This window comes from Monodon monoceros, unplaced genomic scaffold (assembly GCF_005190385.1).
Source record: "Monodon monoceros isolate NGI ecotype Baffin Bay Population unplaced genomic scaffold, NGI_Narwhal_1 Super_Scaffold_11, whole genome shotgun sequence".
NCBI classification, from domain to species: Eukaryota; Metazoa; Chordata; class Mammalia; order Artiodactyla; family Monodontidae; genus Monodon; species Monodon monoceros.
In genome coordinates this window covers 60983029-61010713 of record NW_021703767.1, presented here as the reverse complement: position 1 = coordinate 61010713, position 27685 = coordinate 60983029, and the positions used below count along the sequence as shown (strand labels likewise).

The following is a 27685-nucleotide window of genomic DNA, read 5'->3' as shown; positions in this document are numbered from 1 at the left end:
TTGGACAATAATTGTTTGCAGCTTTCAGTTATCTTAAAAAAGAATATGAAGAGCTTCTTTGTTCATAAAGCATTTTTCCTCCTAGTATTTAGAGTATTTGAGATAAATTCCTAGACGTAGAATAAAGCCTTATGTGGTGGCCATGGAGGTGTCCGTTTTAGATCTCCTTTTAAAAGAGGCGGCTGTGGAGAGCATAGATGATTGACAGCCTCCAGCTGCCACACCTTTGGCTCCACCACAAATTGGTCTTGGCACCAGAGGACCTAAACTGACACAGCATATAATCATTATTCAGTCTCTTGATACATAGTGTCCAGTTTTCTTTCAAAAAACTTTGTACCAACTTATACCCCCACTGCAGTGCAGCTTTTCGACACTATATTTTTCTTTTCTTTTTAGAATTTTCATTGATTTGATAGGTGAAAGAATGGTATTCAACTTTTAAGATTTCTATTTCCTTCATTAGATTAAATATCCTTTTTTTCCATCTAAGATCTATTAAAATCTATTCATTTTTCACTAAGAAACTTTTCTTATAATTCATAGTCATAATTATAATACTTTTTGCTGCATTTTTGATAGTGTATTTGAATGTAAGTCTCATTCAATACTCATTTTTCAGTAGTTGGGATAAATTAAGAATATAGAACAAATATCATGATCACTCATTTACTCAAGCCTAAACTAAGACCATAGATATTATTTATGATTTGTTAGCAGCAACGGTAGTAGATTCCAGGCTTACTGCAAGTCTCCAAGAAAGGCATATAGTTTAACATTTCTATAAAATGTGTGTGTGTGTGTGTGTGTGTGTGTGTACATATGCATGTACATGCATGAGTAGCAGGTGTGTGTAAGTGTGCAGAATTTTTTGTATGAGAGGTAAGGCTTAAAATTTCTTTACTTTCTTGTCTTATTTTTTTGTTGCTGTTAGTAATTTTGCTTTTTTTTCCTTTTGTTTTTCATTCACTATCTTTTTCACACCTTTATTTCTAAGATGTCCCTGATCATCTGATATTTATTAGGTAGTTAAATTATGCATGTGTCAATCTCTGTGTCCTCAAACACACAGAGCTAATCAAGAATAAAACCATTTATTGTAAATTTACCTCTAGAATGAGTCCTCCTTTCTCTGATTTTGAGGATAGATAGATACTCATTATGATCTGGTAGACAATTATAACATGCACATTTAGAGTGTAGGTGGATAGAATAGTACTCTGTGTGAGGTGTTAAGACTTTTATTTTACTCATTTAAAGACAAAGATTTAAATGTGCTTGTTTAAATTCAACAAGCCCTTAGAGCCATGAGGCCTTGGGGGTAAGAGGTGCTTAAAATCAAATAGCACAGGAGCTGAAGAAGTAATTATATGCCAGAGTGAAGATGGAGCTGAACAGAGTGAGCTGATCTGGGAACAGGGGATGAAAAACTAAATTACGTCCCAGGTATCCACAGACCAAGAAAACAGACCGGGAAACATGCTTCTTCCTATATCTTACCAATTTTTGTAAATCACAAAGCTTTTCAGATAGTGTGCTAATCTGATTTCACCCTTCTTTTCTGCATTTTTGCTTTAATCTAAATTTTAAAAAAATATTAATTAGAAGGTTGCTTTTAATGAAAAACACAAAGACTTCATAATATCACATGTATTCAGGATTTGAGGTGGCAGGAAATAAAAAATAGTTGTAGTGGAATTTCAGTGTCCTTTTCTCCCTCAAGACCAGCTTTGAAAAACCACCTCGCTTCCCTCACCTATTCCAAAAGATGGCAATAGAGGGGAAGGGGGAAGGTGAGAATCATTCTGAGCAGACTTGAGGCATTCTAAAGCAGTGGTATTAATATTATATGAAAGATTTAAAATGTCCCATATTCCTCAATTGCTTAGAACATGGTAGGGAGGAGACAAAGAAGTATATATTCTTTGTTCCAAATCCTTTCTCAGAGAATCTGGCTTATGGCTTAAGAAGACTCTAGGACTGGGTAGTAGGGCTCAGAAGTGACCATAAACCCAAACGGATTTTTTTTTCATTTCTCTTAAACTTGAGAGCTCATTTCTTGATGAAAGTGAAAACCATACCTATAAAAGTTGATATAGATAGACCCATCAATCTAACTACTAAAACGGAGGTTATTTTATATTTCTAGAAACATTCTTAGGCAAATCACTGTGAATATACAAGTATGCATTTTTGCCTCTGAAAATTCTTTTTTTTTTTAACATCTTTATTGGAGTACAATTGCTTTACAATGTTGTGTTAGTTTCTGCTGAAAAGTCTTTCAAAACTTAAGAAGTTCTGAATTTTTGTTGATGAGAAATATGAATTACATTTTAGAATCCAGTGTTGAAGTCTGTTTCTTCATAGCATTATGACAAAACAAAAAGTTCCAAGTTAGCAATGGATTCCTGAGCTTCTATGCAAGTGCATTTTGCTCTGCTATTTTTTACTAAACTGCATGAAAATTAAAAAGGGCCACAGTATCATACTTTATAGCAGACTAAAAGGAAGCAAAGATAGTGGTAAAAGGAAGGGCCACAATATGTTATGTCCTGCATGCCGCTTTCACTATAGTTACTCTGGGATGGTGAGGAGCAAATGAGAGGACCCTGTTCACTTATTTATTCAGTAAATGTTTATTAAACACCAACTGTGTTCTAAGCATAGAGACTGTGGTTCAAAAACTTATAAGACAAGTACCTGACTTGGAGGACCTTACATTCAGTGGGAGAGGAAGGAGAAATATCAGGAAAGGGAATGTGCAATTTCAGTACAGAGCAAACCACTGTGATGGGGTAAACTTAGATTTGGGAAGTGGCAAGGTTAGGGAAAGCTTTCCTGAGGCAGTAATAGTAAGCTGAGACCTAAAGGATGAAGAGGTGTTTGCCAGGCAAGAGTCTGAGGGGGGCGTGAGGGAAAAAAGAGTACATTTCAGGCAGTAGGAATGATGTGTAGGATTTTAATAGATTATATCCTTCCATTTCTCCAGCATTTGTATGTTTAAGAGAGACAGACAAGGGCAATTACATAAAAGGGACAAAATCCCTAAGGCAGGGGCTCCAGTGGTGGAGGTGGATGAATTAATGTTGGAGTAAGGTTGATCTTTTCCTGTGGTACTAGTAGGGAAGAATAAATAGAAGTGTATGAATGCAGTTGTTTGTAAGTGAGATACCAAAAAGTTGATATAATGGCCTTTATTTTCTTTTCTTATTGGTATAGATAGCAGATTTCTTTGCAGATACTGAAAGGGGAGGGGTGGAATAGAAGATTTCAGGACCGAGGGAAGATTTGAAATAGATGTCATATACAGAAGTAGAAAGTTGATTAAGGAAACCTGGAAGGATTATTAAGCCACATTTAGGGCCCAGCTAAGTGTAAAGGCTGAGGATGAGTAATGGTTATGGTCAGCAAGTTTGTGAGACCCTCTTTAGCTTCTGAAATATAAGGATAGAGAAGGAAGATAGCTGGACTGCTCCAGGATTGGGTCTTTTCTGATGTTGGCGCTCTTTCTGTTTTCTCCACTACTCATCTCTTGTCACTGAAGACTTCTTATGGCTGATACTGTGACTCTCTAGGGGCTTTTTTTTCCTGGATATTCAGCAGGTTTGGCTCAAGTTCTGGCCAGGCTTGAAGTGCCAGAGATTTAATGTCACTAGAAGAAGCCTTAAGCAAATAACTGGTGGCAAGTTAGTGGATAAGTATCCCAGCATCCCCACCTTTTATGTGGAATAACTGTGAAGCATGTTTTATACCGTTTCCCAGAATAGGCCAATAAGATTAAGCTCCAATTCACCATACCAGTAAGCTGCTTAATAAATGCACCCCTTATTGACTTCCTACCTGTTTCATTTATGGCTGTGTAACAAACTACCCCTTTAGGTAGTTTGTTAGTTGCTTAAAACAGTAGGATTTATTATTTCTCACAATAATAGGATGGCAGATTTATTATTTCTCACAATTCTGTGGGGTGGCTGGGCTTAGCTGAGAATTCTTCTGCTCTGCCTAGGAATACCAGAGGTCACTTATGTAGCTGCACTTGACTGGGAGCCTGTCTGGGTCAGGAATGTCCACAGTGGCTTTACTCACAAGTTGAGTCCTCAGTGCAAAGGGTGGAAGAGCTGGGGTCTGAGCCTCTTTTTATCCACATGCTTTCTTATTATTCACTAATCTAGTCAGAACTTCTTTACATGGTGTCTGCATCCCAAGAAAGCAAAAAAAGTAGGCTGCCGGAACTCTTCTAGTCTTGGGTTAGAACTGGCACAGTGTGACTTCTGCTATAATTAAATGGTGAAAACAAGGTACAAGGCCAGCCAAGATTCAAGATGGGGGGAAACAAACTTTTTCTCCTGATGGGCGGGGCAATATGCAGGAACAGGGATCTAGAACCATTGATGGTTATCTTTGCAGACTATCTCATTTCCCTTCTGTGCCTCACTTTTCTCCTTCATCAGTGTTTCCGGGGGTCATCTTCCAAATAAACTACTTACACAAAATTCTTGTCTCAGAATCTTAACCAAATGAAGTTGAGGTAAATGAGACAGAGGAAAACCAGGAAGTGAATAGAGAGTATTAGTAAAAGAATAAAGTGATGGGTCATGGGGTTTGGGCTGGGTGAGAAAAACAATGTTAAAGAGTTCAAAAAGCAGAAGACTCGGGAGGCCTAGGGTCTGATAATATCTATGATATCAAAAAACTAGACATGTTAAGTTGGGCAGGGAGAAAACCCTGGAAAGAAAGGAGACTATGGTTGTAGGTCCAGTAATGGTAGAGTATCCCTTGGTGACCCTAAGGAGCAGAAACCAGTGGGGCAAAGACACAATTTTATCACTCTTCGGAGAGAGGCTGCCACTACTGTGGTAGTGAGACTCACCGCTTTAGGAATCAATTCTTTAGATTATGTGTTAGATAAATACTCCTTTAGCTTGTTGTGTTATGATGATCCATGACACTAGATCTGGAGAAGAGGTGGTCATTAACACAATCAGTGTCACCCTAAAACAGCTTGAGGGGAGTCTCCTGCCTATCAGAGGTGCAACCCTAAGGAGGTATGCTATTTTTTTTTTTAACTGGGACATAAACAAAAATAAATGTAAGGGAAGTAAAAGAAGCTTCAGAGTCAAATTAGACTCAAGACATAGTGTCACCAGTTAAGTGATACATGACATTGCGAAAGTAACTTAGCTGTTTTGAAACCCACTCCTTCTTGTATTACATGGTCTTAGTACCTCATTTGATTGTGATGAGATTAAGTTGTAAAATATTTGCTAAGTGCCCAGCCCAAAGAGGGTACAATTGAATATTATTTCCCTTTCTCCTAATCTTCCTTCCTCCATCCTGTAAGCCAAGATTCATAGGTAGAGCATAACATACCTTCTCTTCCTACTGTTGTAGCTTGTTTCTACTACGTGTAGTCTACTGTAAGTACTCTTGTGGCCTAAAGGGTTCACTCTTTCTCACTTAGTTCACTTAGTTCTTGTTCACTGCTAAGCAGTGACGAGGGAGACTGTAACTTAGTGATAAGTGCCCAATATGAGTATTTTTTTTTTTTTTTTTAGTTTAAATGGAAGGCAAAAAGATTCATTTGTACTAAGTGGCCAGACAATCTGCTTGGAAGGTATTTGGCATTCATATGGATTTTGGCAAGAAATAAGCTTCATCTGAACTCTGTTGCACTCTTATTCATTTTGTTAAAACTGATATTCAAAAGATTATGGTTATATTCAAGTAAGAATAAGTGAAATTTTCACTACATAATTTATGTTTGTAGATTTTTGTGATTTGTAAATTAAACTTGGAAGCTCTTGGCTAAATTATTTGTCTCTTCATTTCAAAAGAAGGAGTTAAAATTCTTATTCTTGTCATTAGTGTGATTATAGGTTAATTCATTCTTACTCCCCTTTAAAACGAAATGAAGACCAGTGATATTTGATTCCAACCATTTCACAATTAAATAGAATGATTTAAAAAGGATGCAACTCAGTTGCACGTATAAGCTATATATATATAGCCTTTTAGGGGATAGAAAGTTGTAAATAGGAACTTGAAGGTAATTTTGTCCTCATCTTCAGGTTTAATTTAGCCTGCCAGAATTTGTAAACTGATAGAAATTGTTACTTGTTCATATAATTTCTGCTTATATTGGCATGTTCATGAGGCAGGAAACTAGAAAAAAATAAAAATTCCTTCTGCTTTGGTTTTTGTTCTTGATATTTCCTCAACTTGTAACACCATTCTTCCCATAACAGAATACTCACTCTATTGCTGTCCTTTCTCAACACTCACTTGCACAGAATCATCCTTGGGTCCTGACCTTTGGCCCAGGAATTAGATCCTATCATCCAGGCAGGCACCTGTTAGATCTTCAACTGACTACTGGTCCTCTAGGTCCACCGCTCTAACCCTGCTTCTCCAGGTTCCTCTAGCCATCCCTCCATCTCTGCTTCCCTGGCTAGCTCTGAATGTCCTGCATGCTGTGTGGTTGGCCCCTTTCTGCAGTGTGACCCCTGCTACCTTAGTTCCCTACAGGGAATCAAGCCTGAGGCACAGGGCTCTTTCTGTTCCTCCTTAATAGTATTTTCCTCTTCCTGCTATGCACTGTTATTATTTACATATGTATATCTTCTCGTATGTATCTCTTCTGGTAGTTACCAACTCTCTAAAGGCAGATACAAAACCCTTTCTTACATGTATGTGTCTCGCAGTGAATATGTGTCTTGCACCAACCAGGTGCTTAATAAGTGTTTATTAATGTTATTTGAGTGAATGTAATCCAAGCAGTTATAAACAGCATTGTACTACTTATCCTGTTTTTTGGTTCTAAGCAGAGTTTTTATCAGAAGATAGATCTAAAGCTCTCAGAATCTTAAACAATCTGCAAAATCTTTTTCTTGAAACTTGTAGCCAGTGTCCAATTGTTTAATCTTCAAACTTAAAATTATTTTAAACACACCATTCACAAAATTTTCCCACTCAGCTGAAGTACTGATGTAAACAAGCTTCTTATCTCCATAGGTATGAAAACTTCAGGTGTCAGTTGATGATTCACTTGAGATTGTATGTGAGAGTCTGCATTTTTTTTCTCACTTTTCTGAAAGGGACAATATATCTGTCTTGAAATATTCTCCACGGGCCTGAAATCTGAGGAATTAACCAGACCTGTTCTGTAGAAATCATACAAATCTTCAAATATTAAGGAGTTCAGAAATAAGGCTATTTAGGGACATCCCTGGTGGTCCAGTGGTTGAGACTCCACACTTCCACCACAGGGGATGCTGGTTCAATCACTGGTTGGGGAACAACAACAAAAAAAAGGGAGACCTATTTATATAGTGGAATACTGCTACAATTGGAAAGTAGAAAACATCTCTTCTAGCCTCACATTTCACATGAGTAAACTGAAGCCTTGATAGGGTTTTGTCCAAAGTCCCACTGCTGCTTAATAGTGGAACCATATCTTCTGATGGTTGATGGAGGTGGGGGCAGTTTTTCTTGCTGTAATGTAGTAGAATTAGATCCAGAGGTATACCAAAGGAGAAAAAAGTATGACGAAATTATTTCAAATGATGGATATCTTGTAGAGATTATATTCTTGCTGAGTTTTAAATAAGATTTTCTTTCCTTACTATCTGATATTACCATATCCTATAATGCATCAAGATCTGAAAACAGATCTTGTAATGACAGAGATATATGGGCTCTGTTTTCAACTATAAAGCAAATTTGCTTTAGCTTCAATTTAAAAAATATTTTGCATTTGAGTATGTGCTCATTTTTAATTTAGAAAATATAATTTATTTGGGAACTTAATCATGACCAGTTCTTGAGATAGTTTTTCAAGGTTTGAGATATGTTGTGGGTTACTGTAAATCTTGGCAAAGAATGTTGGAGAGAGATTCTTTTAAGTTTCTTTTTTATCCCTACTTTGATTTTGGATCTGATGAAGGGTGTTGGTCTTGAGATATTTCACTGACAACTTTTTTCCACTTCCAAAACTTTTGAGAATTTGATGTATATATAAATTTCACGTGCATTCTTAGCCATTTGCTGGTACATATTTCTTTAAATTTATTTTTTATCCATTTCATTTCTCCCTTTCTTCGTGTGTTGTTGTTTAGGCCTCTTCCAGAAGCAAGTGACATGTTTCTAGCACATTGACTTCAATTTTTATCTGTACTTCTTGGTACCTATTTAGATCCTTCTGTTCCCAGAATTAATCATAATTCATGAGATGTTTCTGATATGGAGAAATAAATCTCTAATCAAACAACCCACCTACAAATAACCATAAACTCTGACCAAAGAAAAAACCAAGGCAAAACAAACAAGTCAAAATACAATATGATATGAGCATTTTGGAGAATGAACAATAGTAGGAAGATTTTAGATGGGAGTTGAAACTTGTATTAAGCAACTAGCATAGGGTGGGGTGAGTTTCACATTTTTGTGGCTTTTCCTGAGAGTATCTGCAGTTGTAGTGGCAACATAAGGAAACTAAACTTCAAAAGAAAGCCTGTTGCTTTCAGACTGGAGGAACATGGGAAGGGACAGGGATGCCAGAGAGTGAGGTGTAACTCAAGAAAGGAAAGAGACAGAGATGGGAAAATTCAAATTCCATGTACAAACTCTGCCTAACTCTTTGGCTGACCCCTGAACCACACATGCATAGGGTAGACTGAAAGCATCCAAACTGAGATCTGAATAGGACAGAGTTTGCAACTTGAGACTAGCTAATGACCTGCTAAAACAAAAAACACCAGCACTCTCTGTCTCTGTATAACAGAATCCAGAGTATTCACAATTAACATTGACAGTGTCCAAGATACAACCCCAAATTAGTTCAAATACAAAAAAAGCATGCTAAACTGTAACGCTTTCTCAAAGGGAAAGAAAATCAATAGATGAAAATTCAGAAATAACCCAGATATTAAAATTATCAGACAAGAAAATTAAAGAAGCTATTACAACTGCTGAATGAAGTAAAAGAAAATATTGTTAATATGAATAAAAAGATAGGAAATATCAACAGAGAAATTTTAAAATATATATCTATACAAAAAAACAAATGAGAATTTTAAAACAGAAAAATACATTATCTGAAATAAATTACTGAATAGGCTTAATAGCATAATGGATGTGGCCAAAGGAAAAGTCAGTGAACTTGAGTTAGATCAATAGAATTCATCCAATCTGAAAAAGAGTGAGAAAAAAAAAGATTGAAAAAATGAGCAGAACCTCAGAAACCTGAAGGACAATTTTAAAATGTCTACTATATATGCAATTGAGGAATAAGAATGGGTAGAAAAAAATGTTTAAGTATTTTAAGAATAAAGGTAAAGGCTTCCTAAATTTTGTGAAAGACATACATATATTCAAGAAGTCTAGCAACCCCAGACATGATAAATTTGATGAAAACAATGCCTAGGAATAGCATAATAAAATTGTTGAAAGCAATAAATAATACTGCATTCAAAATTATGTTTAGTGTTATGTAGATGTTATAATGTTGTATTTGAATATATTTTTAAAAAGATGAGGAAACTGTAGAATGTAGTGTTTAAGTAATGGGCTTTAGTCTTCTAACATCAAGCTCTGCTACTTATTAACTCTGTGACCTTGAGCCAGTTTGTTTTCTTAGAACATCACTTTCTTCCTTTATAAAATGATGATAAAGATGAAAATAAAACTACCTTATATGGATGATGTACAGATTAAATTATATATGCAGAAGTCTTGGCAAAGTACTTAGTGGAAGTTAGATAAATGATAGCTCTTGTACCTCTTTTTTTTTTCTTCTCAATGTTCTTTGCTTAGTTGTACTTCTTAATACTTATCATAGAAAATAATAGCTCTTTCTCATAATGCCTTTTTCTAGTTTTGGAATGAATGTTTAATAGTCTTATATAATAAGTCAAGGTGCTTTTCTGTTTTCTACAGTATAGTTTTTATAACAAACCATCTGGTTTTTGAAGGTTTATTAAGTGTTGCTTTTAAATGTATTAGGCCTGTGTGCACACCTGTGTGTGTGTATTTGTTTATATAGATTTCTAACTGCTTAGGTAATGTTTTATTTATAAAAGTCTATTCAAGTTTTCTAGTTCCCCTCAAGCTAGTTATATTTTCAACAAAAACGTCCTTTAATCTATGTTTTAAAATAGCTTGAATAATTAGTTCAAATAAATAGCATAAAGTTGTTCATAGTATTCAGTAATTATTTTAATTCTTCAAAGAGATTTGTTTTTTCTTTTTTAATGCTATTTATTGGTATACCTTCTTTTTATGATAAAACTTCCTGGTGATTTCTCTTTTTATTAGTCTTTTCAAAGAAGCAAAATATTTTGCTTTGTCGACTGTCTTTATGTCTGTTTTTCATTTCACTTATTTCTGATTTTATTTTGTTATTTTCCTGCTTTTAAAGTTTTTGTTTTTACTTTAATGTACCTTTTCTAACTTGGTAATTTTTAGTCTTTTTAACATATAAATTTAGAGCTATACAGTTTCCCCTAAGAACTGCTTTACCTGCATCCCTTGAGTTTTGGTATGTATTGCGTTCATTGTCATTGAGTTCTATATATTCTCTAACTTCCAAAATATTTATTAGCTTTTTGCCTATGAATTACATAAAATTTTAATTTAAATATTCCAACTATTGGAGATTTGAGGGCGGTCATGGTTATGTGTTTTTTAATTAAAGTCTAAATTTACTTATGATTAGAGGAGATGATTCAATGATTTTAATTATGTAGTATATGTTAAGATAATTGTGGCTTGATGTAAGGTCAATTTTTGTAAATTTTTCATTTGTACTTGGAAGATATGTGTATCTTATAATTCTTAGGTGCAGGCTTTATATTTGTTAATTAGATCTGCCTTGTTAAATTATCATTACTTTTCTTGCCTGCTTACTCTTGCAATTAATGTTATAAATATGATCAAATCTTTATGATTGAGAATTTTGCTATTTGTGTTTTATATATTTTATGTCTCTGTTGTTAGATGCTTAGAGGGGCAGTTTATTGTATCTTGTTAATGATTTGTTTCACTTTCATTATTTAATGAACATATTTATTTTTTAGTAATTCTTTTACTTAAAACCTAGTTTATTAGACATTAATATAGCTACCGCAATTTTTACCATTTCTTTACGACATTCAAACATTATATTTTATTTTCAAACATTATATTTTAGCTGAGTGTCTTGTAAATAGCATGCCACTGACTTTTTAAAATTCAAATTGTTGCTCACTTTTAACCAGAAATTTAACTGGTGTATATTTATTGTGATTACTTATATGTTTAATTACTAAAATCCTAATTTGTGCCCTCTATTTACAATGCATTAAAAAAAATTTGTTCTTGCTTTTCACTATTGTATTGAGTTTTCTTAAGTTCCTTTCACCCCTCTATTAGTTTGAAAATTATGCATATTTAAAATTTTCTAACAGATAGTGATTACCTTTAAATACTGTATAATCCTACTTGATTTGATGATGTTAGTATCTCTATCCTCCTTTCAAACAATATAAAAATGTTAAAATATTTCATCTTCAATCACCCCTGCCCTTATCTTACATATTAATACTGTCTAATATTTTAGATCCAACTTGTTTTTATATTCCATTTAATAACTGGTATTATTTAACTTTTTATAGTAAGAATTTATTTAAGATTCCTTAGGTGGTAACCAATTTCCAGTGTGCTGTTGACTGGCAAAAGCTGATTGTGTGTATCTCTTTCCAACTCTTCATTCAGTCACATTATGTTTGTAGTTTGAAGTTGGCCATGGTGGGAGTATTTATACAATAGAAATAAGTAAACACTACAAATCTGGGCTTTTTTTTTTCTTGGAAGAATCATTTGTTGACTGTTTACCAGTACACCACTGCCAGTATTCTTGTTTTTCATTTGTTTTTTCATCCAATCCTTTATTCTGGGTTAAATTTACTTATTACTAATTTATATTTTTATATTCTTTTAATGAAGGCAAATTATAAGTAAACTTCTGATCCTCATTTGAAAATGTACTTTATTCTTACTTTTTAAAATTTGAAGTATAGTTTATTTACAATGTAGTATTAGTTTCAAGTGTACAGCAAAGTAATTTAGTTATATAGAAATGTATATTTTTTAGATTATTTTCCAGTGTAGATTATTACAAGATATTGAGTATAGTTCCCTGTGCTATATAGTAAATCCTTGCTTAGTTATCTTATGTATAGTAATTTATATCTGTTAATCCAGAACTCCTAATTTATCCCTCCCCACCCCTTTCCCCTTTGGTAACCATAAGTTTGTTTTCTATGTCTGTGAGTCTATTTCTGTTTCATAAATAAGTTCATCTGTATCATTTGTTTAGATTACACATATAAGTGATATCATATGATATTTGTCTTTGTCTGACTTACTTCAGTTAATGTGATAATCTCTAGATCCATTCATGTTGCTGCAAATGGCATTATTTCATTCTTTTTTATAGCTGAGTAACATACCATTGTGTATATGTGTGTGTGTGTGTGTGTGTATATAAATATATATGGTGTATATATATATACATATATATATGGTATATGGTATATGGTGTATATATATACATATATATGTGTGTATATATATATATATATATATATATATATATATATATACACACCATTGTATATATTGCTTATCCATTCATCTGTCGATAGACATTTAGTTTGCTTCCATGTCTTGGCTATTGTAAATAGTGCTGCTGTGAACACTGTGGTGCATGAATATTTTTGAATTAGAGTTTTTGTCTTTTCTGAGTATATGCCCAGGAGTGGGATTGCTGGATCATATGGTAACTCTATTTTTAATTTTTTAAGGAACCTCCATACTGTTCTCGACAGTGACTGCATCAATTTACATTCCTGCTAACAGTGTATGAGGATTCCCTTTTCTCCACACCCTCTCTAGCACTTAATATTTGTAGACTTTTTGATGATGGCCGTTCTGGCTGGTGTGAGGTAATACCTCATTGTAGTTTTGATTTTGATATTCTCACTTTCTAATGATAGTTTATTTGACTATATAAACTACCGTACTTATTTGTTTTCCCTCAATACTTTGAAGATACTATTCCATTGTTTTCTAGATCCTATACTGTTGTTGTTGAGACATCAACTATCTATTTAGTTGAGTTTTCTCTATAGATAATCTGTCCCTACTCTTTGTCTTTGGTGTTTGTACAGGTTGTGGATTGTTTGGCTCTAAGATTCATTCTTTTCTCTTCTTCTTGGTTGTTTTTGAAGAGGGCTGACCGTTCAGGCTGAATTTCCTAGGCTACCAAATCAGTCTTCTTCTGCCAGGCTTCATCCAGTGGGAATCACTGGTGATTGACTGAGAACAGGGGGAAAGGAGAAATTTAAAAATGTCTCCTTTGTCAGCCTGGGTGACATTTCCAAACACTGCTACATCTCTGTAGTGGACCCAACTCCTGATGAACCGATTCACCAGGACTCCCTGTTTTACCCCTCTGTCCCTTGCCATTGCTAATTTCTGGGTTGTGTCATTATACCTTGGTTCACTTATCAGCCTCTTCTGCATACTTTATATTGCCTCATTTTAAACACTGTGAATAGTTTATGTTTCCTTGATTGGATCATGAGTGATACAGTATTCTACATTTCATTATAACATGTCCAGATTTGGATTTATTTTTATTTATTATTTTTGGGACTTGCTTTATGTATCTGATGTTCCATGTGTTTTTCAATTCTGGAAGAGATCCATTATTGCTTCAGATATTGCCTTTATGTCTTTATTTTCTCATTCTCATATGTACTTTTAGACATGTTAAATCTTTTTTTTCTGTTCTTCATATTTCTTAATCTCTTTTTTATATTTTCCACCTTTCTCTTTTTCTTCTGGGTAAATTCCTTAGAATTATCTTTCATTTCAGTGATTCTTCCCTTATCTGCATCTAATGTGATATAGCCTCACTTCAGATGCTGACTTTAATACAAATTTCATTCCTTTAAGTCTCTTTGGTTTTTATCAAATCTGCTTTTCCATGTTTTTATCTGCCTATTTTTGCCTCTTTCTTTTAAAATTTTTATCATTTTAAACATTTTGTCCCACTGAAGTGTGAGATTAATATTCTCTTACTTCAGTTCTTAAGACTGTGCCCTCCCTATTCATTTTCTAACTTAATGCTTATATTTGATGTAAAGCACTTTTGTGTCTGCTGACTCCTATATGAAAAAGCCTTTCCTTATGTGTTTGATATATTTGATATGTGAGCTCTTAATTGAAGTTTGCTTTTCCTGTGAGACTCCCACATAATCTGGGTTGTTGAAGGTGTCCTGGTAGAGAGTGTTTTTTTTTTTTTTCTTTTTCTAGGTAGTCCAGGCATATTACTTGGTTGCCGTTCTCTGTGGTTGTCATTATTGTAAACCTGCTTTTTGTCCCTGAGGCTTCCTGATTATTACTGAGTTGGATAATACCTCTGGTGCGTTGTATAACATGATAATAATGCCCTGTCTTTCACATCCCTTTTCTTCCTGTCTTTTTGGAATTTTAATTTATTGTAAGATCAGACATTTTAAAACTTTTGTTTGTGTATGCATTTTTGTATTTTCTGTTTTAAATATGGTACCTCTATGTTTTAACAGGAACATTCCTGTGTGAATCTAGCCTAACATTTTATAGAAGAGCCTACTTCTTCCAGAGGATCTTTTTACCATTCCTTTGGCTTGAATGCTTTTTCTCTGTGGTTATCTTCCTGATTCATTTTTGTATTTATTTCAGGTCTTTACCTAAATGTGATCATTCAATGATATCATCACTGGCCATACTATCTGAAATTTCAACCACAACTCCCCCCCATCCTAGAATTTATTTCTCCCTTCCTCACTTTATTTTAATTCCTTAACATGGACCATTATCTATCATTCTATGTATTCAACTTATTTTTCTTGCTTATTGTCAGTTGCCCACACAAAAACATAATCTCCATGAGATCAGAGATTTTCATCTATTTTGTTCATTCCTATATTTTCACCACCTAGAATAATGACTGGCTCATAGTAAATACTCAATAAATATTTGTTTAATAATGGATGAAATATTCATTGTCTGTGTATTGTGTGCCTGTCCCTGAACTAGGTGGTGATGATACAAAGGAAAGAAAAATAGACAAGATTCCAGCCCTCATGAAGATGGCAGCCTTACAGAGAGCATAGATAGACTTAAAAATCACTGTATCACCACAAGTGGACAAAGGTTATGAATTCAAATGAACTCTTTTAATGAACTTATTGGTACCAGGTGGGCATTCCTTGAGGTTGCCCACCATGAGGTTGCACGGTGCTTACTTCTGGTATGCAACGTATCTAAGACCTCTTAATCTCTTTTTTTATCTAAGAACAGACCAAAGAATACACACACACACACACACACACACACACACAGAGACTAGAAAGATAATGATTTAGCCAGAAAACAATCTTTTTTTTTTTTTTTTCCCGGTACGTGGGCCTCTCACTTCTGTGGCCTCTCCCGTTGCGGAGTACAGGCTCCAGACGCGCAGGCTCAGCAGCCATGGCTCACGGGCCCAGCCGCTCTGCAGCAAGTGGGATCTTCCCGGACCAGGGCACGAACCCATGTCCCCTGCATCAGCAGGTGGACTCTCAACCACTGCACCACCAGGGAAGCCCAGAAATCAATCTTCATGAGGGAGCTGAAGTAGTTTGACTACAGTAGTAAGAAAATGAAAGTAACTAAGCACGAAAAAAGAATTTCCAATAAAGTTTTCATGATAGCCAGTTTCTCTTCCAGTGTTGGTAGCCCCTGTATGATGATCACAAAATGCAAAAAAGGGCCTAACTCTACATTCTGATGCCTTGTGATTGTACCTAAAGAGCTAGTACACATTTGGCTTTTATAACTCTGCAAGTAGTACACAGAGGAGGATATGCTATTACCTTACCACAGTAAATAATAAAGTTCATGGCTATATTTACACAGGCTGAGTTTCCAGTATGTGAATTCAAGTGAAGAATGTTAAATCTCTAATATGTGTTTAATGTACATTTCAGTTGATTTTTCTCCTAACTATAATGGTAGCAATTATTTTATATGTGGGGAAGGCTGTGTCACCTAAGAAAAAGCTAACAGATTTTTTTGGCAATTTTTCTATCATGTTAAAATGTCTTTCCATTTCTAAGTGCTGTTATGTTCTTGCTGCTCTGTCTTTTGCTTTTTTTACTTATTGTCCCTCACATCTACTTACTTTTTTTTTTGCCTTTGAATCCTTTTTCTTTCATTTTTCTCTACCCAAAATGTCTGCTCCTGGGCTTTTAGTCAAATCATATCTCTATTTTGCTGCAGACACTGGCTGGCCAACACAAAAGAACTAATTTGTAATAAGCCCCTTCTCCTAAATACCATGAATTATACTAGTAGTTGCTTTCATATATACAATCTCATTCAGTCACCATTAAAAACTCTGCATGCTAGATAAAAGGCCCCCATTTGAAATAAGATGAAACTGAGTATTTAGGGAGATTATGTAAGTTCCCCTAGGATACACGCTGAGTAAGCTGGAATTCAAACCCTAAACTTCTAGTTGGAAATGGTTCCATTGCTTCGTCTAGACGTTGTGCCTACAGCCTACCTAGTATTGCTTTTGAAGTTTTCCGGACTTGCCATTGATTGAACAGAATTTATAATAAAAGAGTACGTACAGCATCAAGTCTTCCATGTAACAGATAGACTTGGAATGTAGAGCAAATAACAGTAGGGGTAGCTGTTACCTATCTAATTTTACAGTCTCTTTTGATTGAAAACTGCTGCTCTGAACCTCATATTTACACATCTGACCAATACTTATTGAGTGTTTATTGTGTGTCAGGCACTAAACCAGACCCTGGATATAGAGTGCTGAACAAAATAATGTGGCCTCTATGGAATGTACAGCCTAGTGAGGGAGCGAGAGAATAACAAATAAACCAATAACCACATGGATAATTCAAACTGTAATGAATTCCACAAAAGAATAAAATAATGGTTGAATCTGTCTCAGGAACAGTAGTCAGATCCAGCCTCTCAGAGACTTAGAAGAACCACACGATTGGTTAGGAACTGCAGAACTCTTTAAGGGAACTCTGTGTCTCAACTTCTACCGTACCAGGTATCTGCTAAAGGGTGAGATTTGGGTGACTCCTATCCACCCTGGGGCCAAACCAGCCAGGCTTTCTAATCTGTTGTTAACATTTGAGACTCAGATTCTGATCATCTAATTTTGTACTGATTAAGAGGACAAGTAAGAGGGAAAAGTAAAAGAAAAGAGGTTAGAAGATTAGTCCTTTAAAGATTGAAAAATAATTTGTTTAGGAATGCAAGTCTTTAATTTTTCACTGTGAATTTTCTTAATCATCAGGAATAGGTGATAACACAACTCATTCAACATTCCTTTACCCAATATTTAACCCATACCTACTATTTATCCATTAGGTACTGTACTAGAGACTAATGACATAATGGTGAATAAGACAAAACCTCTGTTCCTATGTTTACAGTCTTATGTGAAAGACAAATACAATGCAGTGTGATGATTATTATGACAAGATTTAAGCACAGGACATCAGATTCTGGAGGAGGTAATATTTAAATTAAGACCTCAGGAATGTGTACAAGCTAGTCAGTAGAATTTTCACATTCATAAGAATAAATCCTTTCCATAGTCGTAGCTTCAGGTTGTGAATATTTTGAAAATATTATTCTTGACATTTATCTAAATTCCAGTTTTGTTAATTTTCTTTACTAGATCCTAAACTTTAAGGTAAGAAGTTAAGTCTTTAAAAATCGTCTATTGGGGCTTCCCTAGTGGCGCAGTGGTTAAGAATCCGCCTGCCAATGCAGGGGACACGGGTTCAAGCCCTGGGCGGGGAAGATCCCACATGCCGCGGAGCAACTAGGCCCGTGAGCCACAACTACTGAGCTTGCGCGTCTGGAGCCTGTGCTCCGCAACAAGAGAGGCCGCAATAGTGAAAGGCCCGCGCACCGCGATGAAGAGTGGCCCCCGCTCGCCGCAACTAGAGAAAGCCCTCGCACAGAGACAAAGACCCAGCACAGCCATAAATAAATAAATAAATAAATAAAAATAAAAATCATCTATTAAAAGACTATTTTCTCTTTAATACACTCTGAAGTGTGACTTATAAGATAGAGTTAATAACATTTAGTGTATTGTGGGTCAGGTTTCTACTGGAGAGTTCAAATTCATCATGTTTATACATAAAATTTGATATTAAATTGTTTCATTTTAAATGGTAGCCAATAGTCATAGAAAATTTAAATATAGAATTATTTTATAAGCTTAGCTTTTCATACATTCTGTAGCTTTATTAGAGCTGGTCTAACCTAAGGTCTAGACAGACCAACTGTGCCCTTGGTTTAACGGGTGTTTATCATATGATTTCCTTTTCCTTCCTTATTGCCCTTTATCTGTTTCCAGTTCACAGGGTTGATAAATAGATAACTGTTGCCTCTCTTTCTTCCTGTTTCTGATAGGGCTAACTCTAACTCTGTAACTTACAAAAATAAGCATAACTAACAAGTTTTTCAAGCCTACTTTTAAAATTATAATTTCTCTTAATCTTCATAGACTTTCTGTTCAGATAAACTCCAGAGGTTAGGGCACCTCAATTTAAAAAAAAGTAAATTGTCTTTATTGATCATTAAAATCTATATTTTATAATAATATAATAATGATAGAGCACCCAGATTAGTTGTGGGTCTGGAAGAAGTAAACACATAGTAAATAAAAATATTTTGGATTACATAGTGTCTTTTCTCAAAATAGGTCAAATTTAAAATATAAAGCACTAAATATTCCTAAGAATGCTTACTCAGTCGTGGGGCAAATGTTTTTTAGTCTAAATTTAGATTCAGAGCTCTTTTATGGAGCCATTGCTCCTGCAGACCCAGCCGAGGCCCTTTTCAGTGTCCTAAGTGAATTAGGTATTAGATTTATTAATGCCTCAGGCCCATCCAGTATGAAGGGAAGATAAACGTTTTTGCACTTCACGACATATAGTTGGACCTATTCAGTTCCCACTGGGGAACACAGCTGTGCCAACCTAGAAGTGAAAAGAACTTAAAAAAAAAAAATCCTCTATAGTATATCTCCATCTGGAATGGTACTGATAGTACCTTCACCCTCATATGACCCAAACAATTCTAGGGATTATATAAACTGCAATGGATTCTAAAGATATCATGTAACAATTCTGAATTTGTGCTGTCCTCCAAATCAAAACAGAAATAAGGTCTAGAACAACATCAGTATGCATTCATTTGTGTATTTCAAGCCCTGAGAGAAAAACCCACTGTGATATTTTTTACTTATATTTGCAAACCTTGTGTTATATGTGAGCTCAGGTCATTTGCAGGGTCTCTTTAGAATACATAAAAAAGTGATACTGCTCACGTGTGATCATTAAGGAGTCTGCAACACCTGGTCCTGATTCCAGTTGCATAATTATGTTCACTTTTGTCCTTATATTTCCATTTCCTGATTGTTTCAGTTAGGTATAGACAATGATCTTTCATTTTTCATTCAGGAAAATGGGCAGTATTGCTGCACGTATTACTTAGATCCTACTGCCTTACCCTTCAGTAATAGAAATGGTGCTTTAAAATGCAGGTTAGGGTTGCTTATCCTGGCTATTAATATTGTTATAGTGTTTCCTGATTCAGAGATGCTCTGTGAACATCAGCACGTGACTGGCTCTTGGATGAGCTGTGGAATATAGAGTGATATCTTGAGCAAGTTGTCTTTCTATCTCCTCACTCCTTCTTCAGCTTAGCTCTTTAGCTTAAAAGTACAGACATCCCCCCTCTTTCTCATACAACTACAACAGTACTAATAGCTTCTGTTCAGCAAAGTTTACTTTATAGCAGGTACTGTGCTAGTTCCTTTACATGCCTATAACATGTAATAGGCACAAACAATCCTATAGGGTAGGTAACATGATTATCATTTTACAGACAGGGAAAATGTAACTCGCTCAAGATCACACAATTGAAAAGAGAGATCTAGAACTTGATTCCAGGTTTCTCTGATAGCAAAACCTAATCACTTAACCACCACCCTACCTCATATAACTCCGCTGCTGTCTCCAACCCACAGATCATTGATCACTTCAATAGCTTCTCTTACCACTTGGCACTGCCTCAAACAGGCTGACCCCATTGACTGAACCTCAGAACCATCGTGTGACACTAGCTTCAGAGAGGCAAATGCTGATTATGGTTACAGGCCACAAGGAAACTGAACTGTCATGGAGAGAAACTCTGTGCTGCATTAATTTATCTGCACAGCAAAAATGGTTCACATCCACCACCCATCACCACCACCACCCCTTTGGTTGTTAGAGATCCCCTCAGCACTCGTCTATCCACCCTTACCTTCTTTTCTTTCCCTGGAGGCGGTGTTATAGTAGTGTCTTTGGCAAGGTTAGCAACTAATTCATTTATTTACTTTGGTTGACAATAAATAACTATAACCTGTTAATAATTGTGCATATATTTATATGGCTTTAGATAATCTGAGACAATCGTATACATCTGGTATCTGAGATTGACTCAGTATTCTTTCATACCTGGTTTCCTATTATATAACTCTATTAATAAACAGTAGACTACATACAGATAAAAAAATACATACTTATAGAAATTTATTAGGGCATTTTATAAGTGATACACATTCACGTACTTAAGAATTTTGTTGAGTGTTAAATATCCGTTTTTGCTCAATAATACAAAAAAAACCCCACCTGATATGTGTTTTCTTAAAGTGCACTAGATCTGTCACAAATGCCTTAAACTGTATATATTGTGTTTATATCTTTATGTGAGCTGTATGTACATATTTTTTGTTTAGTTTTTTTGTTTGTTTTTTAAGACTATTTTTTTAGGTCAGTTTTGGATTCACAGCAAAATTAATAGGAAGGTGTTATGTACATACTTTTCAGCACTTTTTAATTTTTTTTTAATCTTTCTTTTATAATTAAAAAAAAATTTTTTTTTTTTTGGCTGCGTTGGGTCTTCGTTGCTGCACGTAGGCTTTCTCTACTCACGGCAAGCGGGGGCTACTCTTCGTTGCTGTGCACGGGCTTCTCATTGCTGTGGCTTCTCTCGTTGCGGAGCACGGGCTCTAGGCACGCTGGCTTCAGTAGTTGCAGCACACGGGCTCGTAGTTGTGGCATGCGGGCCCTATAGTGCATAGGCTTCAGTAGTTGCAGCGTGCGGGCTCAGTAGTTGTGGTGCATGGGCTTATTTGCTCTGCAGCATGTGGGATCTTCCCAGATCGAACCCATGTCCCCTGCATTGGCAGGCGGATTCTTAACCACTGTGCCACCAGGGAAGTCCAGCACTTTTAAATTGTTAGTTCTGTGAAGGTAAGATGTTTTCTAATTTGTCTTTTAGAATATCATAATGCTGAACAACTTTGAATGCAATAGATGCTCACTATATATACTGTTGACTTATTGAACAAATTAGTTTGTAATAGGTTGAAGAGATTTGTAGTCCTAAATTGTTCTTGCCATCATTTCACTCTGCATAATTAAGGAAGTTTTACTAAGACGATTAAAAATTTGTTATTGAATTACTGGTTTAGATTCTAAAGCAGTGGGATAAAAGAGACCATGGCTATACCCCTATGAGGAACCAGTAAGGATGAGTTTCTCACTGTAGGTATACTTAGTGGATTTTATGCGTGACTGAATTAATTTATTTTACTTACGAAGGTTAGATTTATCACTTACATATGGCACTCTAAAACTTTTTTCCCTTACCCCCCTGACAACTAATATTTTTCTTATTATAAAAGTAATGTTTATCATAGAGATTAACTATACATGAAATTAAAAAGAAAAAATTAAAAGCATGCATAATCTTATTATCCAGATATAATCACTCTTAATATTTTTGTGCGTTCTTTGTTTTTTTTCTCTCAGCTGCACAATTTCATTATGTTCATGCAGTTGGTACTCTATATATTTATAAAACATTATAGTACCACAAGCTACCTTGTGAATTGTTTAAAAATATTTCTTTATATGGATGTGCTATGCTTTATTTATTTTTCTACTGTTGGACATTTAGGTTAGTTTCAGTTTTTTGCTATCATACAAATTACCTTTTTAACATAAATCTCTGTTGGTTTTCAGTTATGTAAGATATATTCCTAGAATTAAAATTACTGAGTAAAGATTCTGAACTTTAAGTTCTTGATCATATTACTCAATAGTTTTCCCGAAAATTTTTAGCAATTCACACTCCTATCAGAAGTGTATGATGAAGTGTTTCATTGAGTCATCATCAAAATTGATTATTTCTTCTACACACTTTTAAGCAAGTATTATCAACTAGATATAATGACTTTAATATGTTACTATCATCAACTATGTTCAGAAGTATATAAAATAAGTATTTTAGTTTGCTTTCAGAGAGAATTATGAAATATGTTTAAGTGTCACAGTAGTTCAGAGGCTACATTTTGCAATACAGTTTCCACTTACATGCAAATATTTTTCGGGTCTAATTGTGAACTGTGCATACTTTGTTTAAGCTGGACTTCTTTATCAATACCTACTTTGTTGGCAGTTATCTCAAAGTGTGTTGCGTTGAGGCATCACATTTAGTGTGGCTTTAGCATTCCCTCTTGTAGTGATCAATATCATTTCTATTTGCTGTTGCAATTTGAAGTTAATGAACATCGAGTTTACTTTTATTTAATTATGCATTTTTGTGGAGCTCTACAAAACCACCTTTCTTCCACACAAATCCAGACTGAGTGGAGATGAATCTGAGTGGTTTCATTTTATAGAGTAGCAGTCATATTTGTATTAGGAAAGCAATAGTCTTGGAAGAATACCAAAGAGAAAAACCATTTTTAAGTGTTTGTCTCATCCTCTAGTGAAAGCATTTTCCTTTCAGAGGCCATGGTACTTGTTTTTGATCACACTGCTCCGGGATGCTCTGTGTGTATATAGTTCACACATGAATTTAGGGTGAACTGAGATATCCTATGGGGAAAATATAGACATAAAATTACCCAACTATTTAAGAGCTGCAGTCTTTTCTACTTCTCTGCAGAATGTCTCAGCATAAATAGTGGCTGCACTTAGAAAATCATTTTTACTTGAAAAATATATTTGTTTTACATTTCAGAGTACCTGATACATTGCAAGTCTGTTTGTGCCCCATAGCTGCACAGGTACGTATATGAATTACCTATAGTTATATTAATCTGTATATTAACTGGCAAGTTATTAAAATTTGGGGTATTAAAATTGCTTACAGATTTCATAATGTGAAAATGTTAATTTTTGAGTACTTACAAATATTGACAGCGTCAAAGGATAGTACATTTTACACATACCTTGCATTTCACTCTGTTGTAAGAATCAGATAAACATTTCTAAGATTTGTTGAAGCAGAATAATTTTAATTACAAAGCATTCATCTGGTAGAGAGATTAGAGAGTGTTTTATGGAACAGTACTATTAAAGCAACTACTGACGTGCAGTCAGAGACTATTGCAAAACCACTGTTTTTGACACTGTTGTTTTATTTTCAAACTTTTTGTGCTGCTTTTTATTTTCTGTGGTGGTTGCTTTAGGTAAGGAGTAGTTGCAGATGTCTGCTTCACTGTCTCAAGCACTAGAGTAACAGGAAAAAAATGTTTGCACCTGTTTAAAAATCTCAACTGTGTGATGTTGTGGTTCCTGGGCAACAGGCAGGAATTCTCAAAAGCTTGGTTGCACCTGCTCAATTGTTGCTTGCAGCTGTGTCATAAGATTGAGAGCACAGAGAAGCTTGTTAGCAGTTTGCTTGTGCTGTTACGTATTTTGTGTACTTCGAGTTTGAAAGATTCTTACTTGATGTAGACTTTGAACTATTACATTGGTTTATTATAAAACTCACTGATTTTAGCTCCCAAATATTTTATCCAAATTCTTCGTTCTCAGTATCAAATATTTTTTTAGCCGCTGATGACTGCCCTAGATAATGTTTATGTTAACTTCTTTAAAGGATACCTGGGGAGAGTAGATCTCTCAAGATAAATGGGTTGATAATAATTTTTGTCCTCATAGAGGCACTTTCTGTTTGGCTCAATTTCACTATGTTGGCAACCCCACTATGTGAGGCTGGGTGTAGTTATTGATCCATTTAGCTGAACAGATTTGAAAGCATTTGGCTATTAGTGGACACATGGGGCATATTCAGAAAATTTAAGCGTATATTGTAAGATGATTTCTTGATTTGTGCGTGTGCCTCTGATGCAGTAGGGTGGAAATGAGAGGAAAAAAAGCAACAATTAAATAATGATCTTAGAAAAGGGGCTAAAATCCAGATGTAAATTTTAAGGCTGGAATATCATCCTTTAATTCTATCAAATCCTAGTCACCTGATATTTTTCCCTAAGTGTTGCTGTTAGTGATGTTAAGTTTCTTTTGGGTAATAGCTCTGTATATTTTCTGACAAATATCTATATTTTTAATACAGACAAGCTACTACAGAGTATATCTTATACTAGTTAAGTAAAGTTCTATAAATATAATATAAAAAGTGAGAACTCAGGTCTTCCCTGGTGGTCCAGTGGGTAAGACTAAGCATTCCCAATGCAGGGGGCCCGGGTTCCATTCCTGGTCTGGGAACTAGATCCCGCATGCATGCCACAACTAAAAGATCCCGTGTGCTGCAACTACGACCCGGCACAGACAAAATAAATAAATAAATAAAGTTTGAAAAAGTCGCAACTCAGTAAACAAAGTATTTAATTGAATAATTTACTTGGTAGTACCCAATTCCCAATATTGAAAACTTACTCAAATAACCTGCATTATTCTTCCTAAAAATGCTTCAGTAAAAAAATGCTAAAGAGTTTCCATCAGTATTTAGTAACATAAAATCTTAGAGCTTGTGTATCTTCTCCTTTTATTGACCCATTTAAATCTGTTTTTTTTAAACTACCATAATATGAATTTAACTGACCTCTTTGGGAGTAGGAAACATCGGTACTGAGCTAAATATACGTTGTCCACAGACTCTTAATACAATGCCTTGTACATAGTAGGTGGTCAGTAAATGTTGAATGAACGCATGTATGAATAAAACATGTCTGGAGGGATAAAGAGTCCTAGAAACTTGTTACTTGTTGTATATTGTGGATGGTCCTGATGGACTTCCGTCAATTCTCATACTGCTGATGAAACGGAGATGAGAATACTGATAAATTCTGTCCTTAAAATGCAAATGAATATGTAGGAATTGATCCCCGTCACAATCAAGAGTTGCCATAACACTATTTGCAATGTGCTTTGTATTCATTTTGCTGACTATGAGAAAAGTCTTTTTTTTTTTTTATGATAAGAAAGGGAGTGGGTCTTAGAATTTCTTGAGCCCTGGGGACCTGGCCAGTCCCCCCGGGTCTAGAAAATCTTTTTTTTTTTCCCCACTCTTATTTATTTATTACATTTTTTAACATCTTTATTGGAGTATAATTACTTTACAATGGTGTGTTAGTTTCTGCTTGGTGCTTTGTGACCACCTAGAGGGGTGGGATAGGGAGGGTGGGAGGGAGATGCAAGAGGGAGGAGATATGGGGATATATATATATGTATGGCTGATTCACTTTGTTATAAAAAAGAGAAAAGTCTTTATATTATCCCTATTTTATGCACAATGCTGAGGCATTCAATGACTATGTCACTTGTCACCTTGGAAATATTTTCAGTATAGGAATAAATAAATCTCTGTGTTATGTGAGCAGTGCCATGAGTTTCCTGAGCAATCACTTTCTCCCCCAAACCCCCTACCCCCACCCTAATTCTATCTCATTGAAAACACAAAAATAAACTGTATGTTGACTTATGGCCTGGTAAGATTAGATCATATTAAAAAATTGGTGTTTTGCTAAACAGAAGTAATGGTCCCTGTGTTTGCTGTATAATGTTTATAATTATGGTTTCTATTATTCACTGAATTCTAACTGTAAATAAGTAGATATGAAGCCAAGCAGAGGTAGAGTCAAAATAGTGTGAGTTACGACCTGCTTTAGATAGGCCCCTCTTAAGTTCCATTTTGTATGGCATGAGGCAGTCACATAACAACGGCAGAGGTAGCAAAGTGAGCCAGTATCTATTGCATCAAAACATCTTGTTTAGACTTCTCAAATTTTAGTACCACTGCTTGATGATATTCATGGGTACTATTAAGCTTGGAAGTATCTTTCCTCTGGGAACAGTTTTTCTTTCACCTTAGTTTACACCGGTGGGTGAGAGGCCAATATCAGGGACATTATTTTTTTTTCCCAGAAACTTAGTTTGGTAGAATCAACTATATCCTCTGTTAGACTAACATTAGAAATTAAGAGATGAACCAAGAACATGTATTAGCTAGAATACTAAACCAGATGATAGCAAATGCTTCAGTGACTTGTACTAGAAATTACAGTATGGAATACCCAGGAGGGAGAAATCACCTAGGATTCCTGAGCATAAATGCAGATTTCCCTGTGATTTCAGGGTTAAAGAAATAAAGGAAGAAAATCAATATTTATTGAGAACATAGACTGTCTAGATATAATTTCTTTCTTTCTCCCCTTCTTTTCCTCCCTCCCTTCCTCATTTCCTTCCTTACTTTTATTCCACACAATAATGAATACCTACTATTTGCTAGACCCTGAGCTAGGCTAAATAGATAAAGTCTTTGCCCTCAAAGAGCATACAGGCTAGTCGGAAACAAAGATATGTCAGCAGAACTCCTTTTGTCTTCACCACTTATTATTAGTATGGACCCAGACAAGTTACCTAATTTTTCTGTTCCTTTGTTACTTCTTTGAAAAATTGGAAAAATAATAGTATCTACCTTATGTATTGCTGTGTTGAGTTAAATATAACATAATACACATAAAATTCTTAGTCCAGTGTTTAGCATGTAGCAAGTGCTCAATAAATCTTACTATACTACTATTATTTCTAACACCACCACCACCACTACTACAATTTAGATGCTGAAGAAAGACCCTCTACTTGCCTGAGAGCAGGTACCCTGGTCTGGACATTGTCACATTGATTGTCATAAAGGTTCTCTCTAGTTACCTCTGCTTCTAGGGATTTAGAAGAAGCCCTAAAAATCACATAGTGTTAGAACTTGAAGGGACCTTAATGGTCAACTATTTATTATCTTTGTTTTATCCATGGTGAGAAAATAAGCTCAGAAAAGTTGATGTACTTGTCAGGGTTATACAGTATAGTAGGTGAGAGATGTAACAATTTGAAACCAAAACTTTGGATTCTTGGTCTAGTGTGAGATACCTCATGTAGAAAAATATTAGTGTTAATTTTTTTTCTGCTAGTGATTGGAGAGTTGATTCCTTATCTCCAGGAAGTAAATGGACTATATCAAGTTGTTGGAATACTAACCACAAGACAAGCTATCACTGCACTGAATCTAAAAGACCTTCAGGCTTTCTCATAAAGGGGTTAATTTCATCTAAATTGATTGAAGCCTTTTAGTTTGTGTTTGTGAATAACTGGTTTCTTCTTAAGGAGAATAAACTGAGTCACGTTTAGCAAGACATCTACTACCTAAGTGACTTCAGATGATTTAAAGGAGACTGCGGATACCTTAAATAACTCAGCATCTTAAAAGT

The 27685-nt window shown here is 35.1% G+C and overlaps 1 protein-coding gene across 17 annotated transcripts in view; it reads left to right on the top strand.

Moving 5' to 3' along the window:
• ZBTB20 (zinc finger and BTB domain containing 20) overlaps positions 1-27685 on the top strand; it is an 820261-nt gene that overhangs the window by 223925 nt on the left and 568651 nt on the right. For 15 of the 17 annotated variants that reach the window (XM_029213650.1, XM_029213649.1, XM_029213648.1 and 12 more), the window contains one exon: positions 23197-23242. The exons of the other annotated variants lie outside the window; for them this stretch is intronic. The gene's annotated coding sequence lies outside the window, so the exon portion shown is untranslated. The remainder of the gene's footprint in view (positions 1-23196; positions 23243-27685) is intronic. 17 annotated transcript variants of the gene reach the window in all.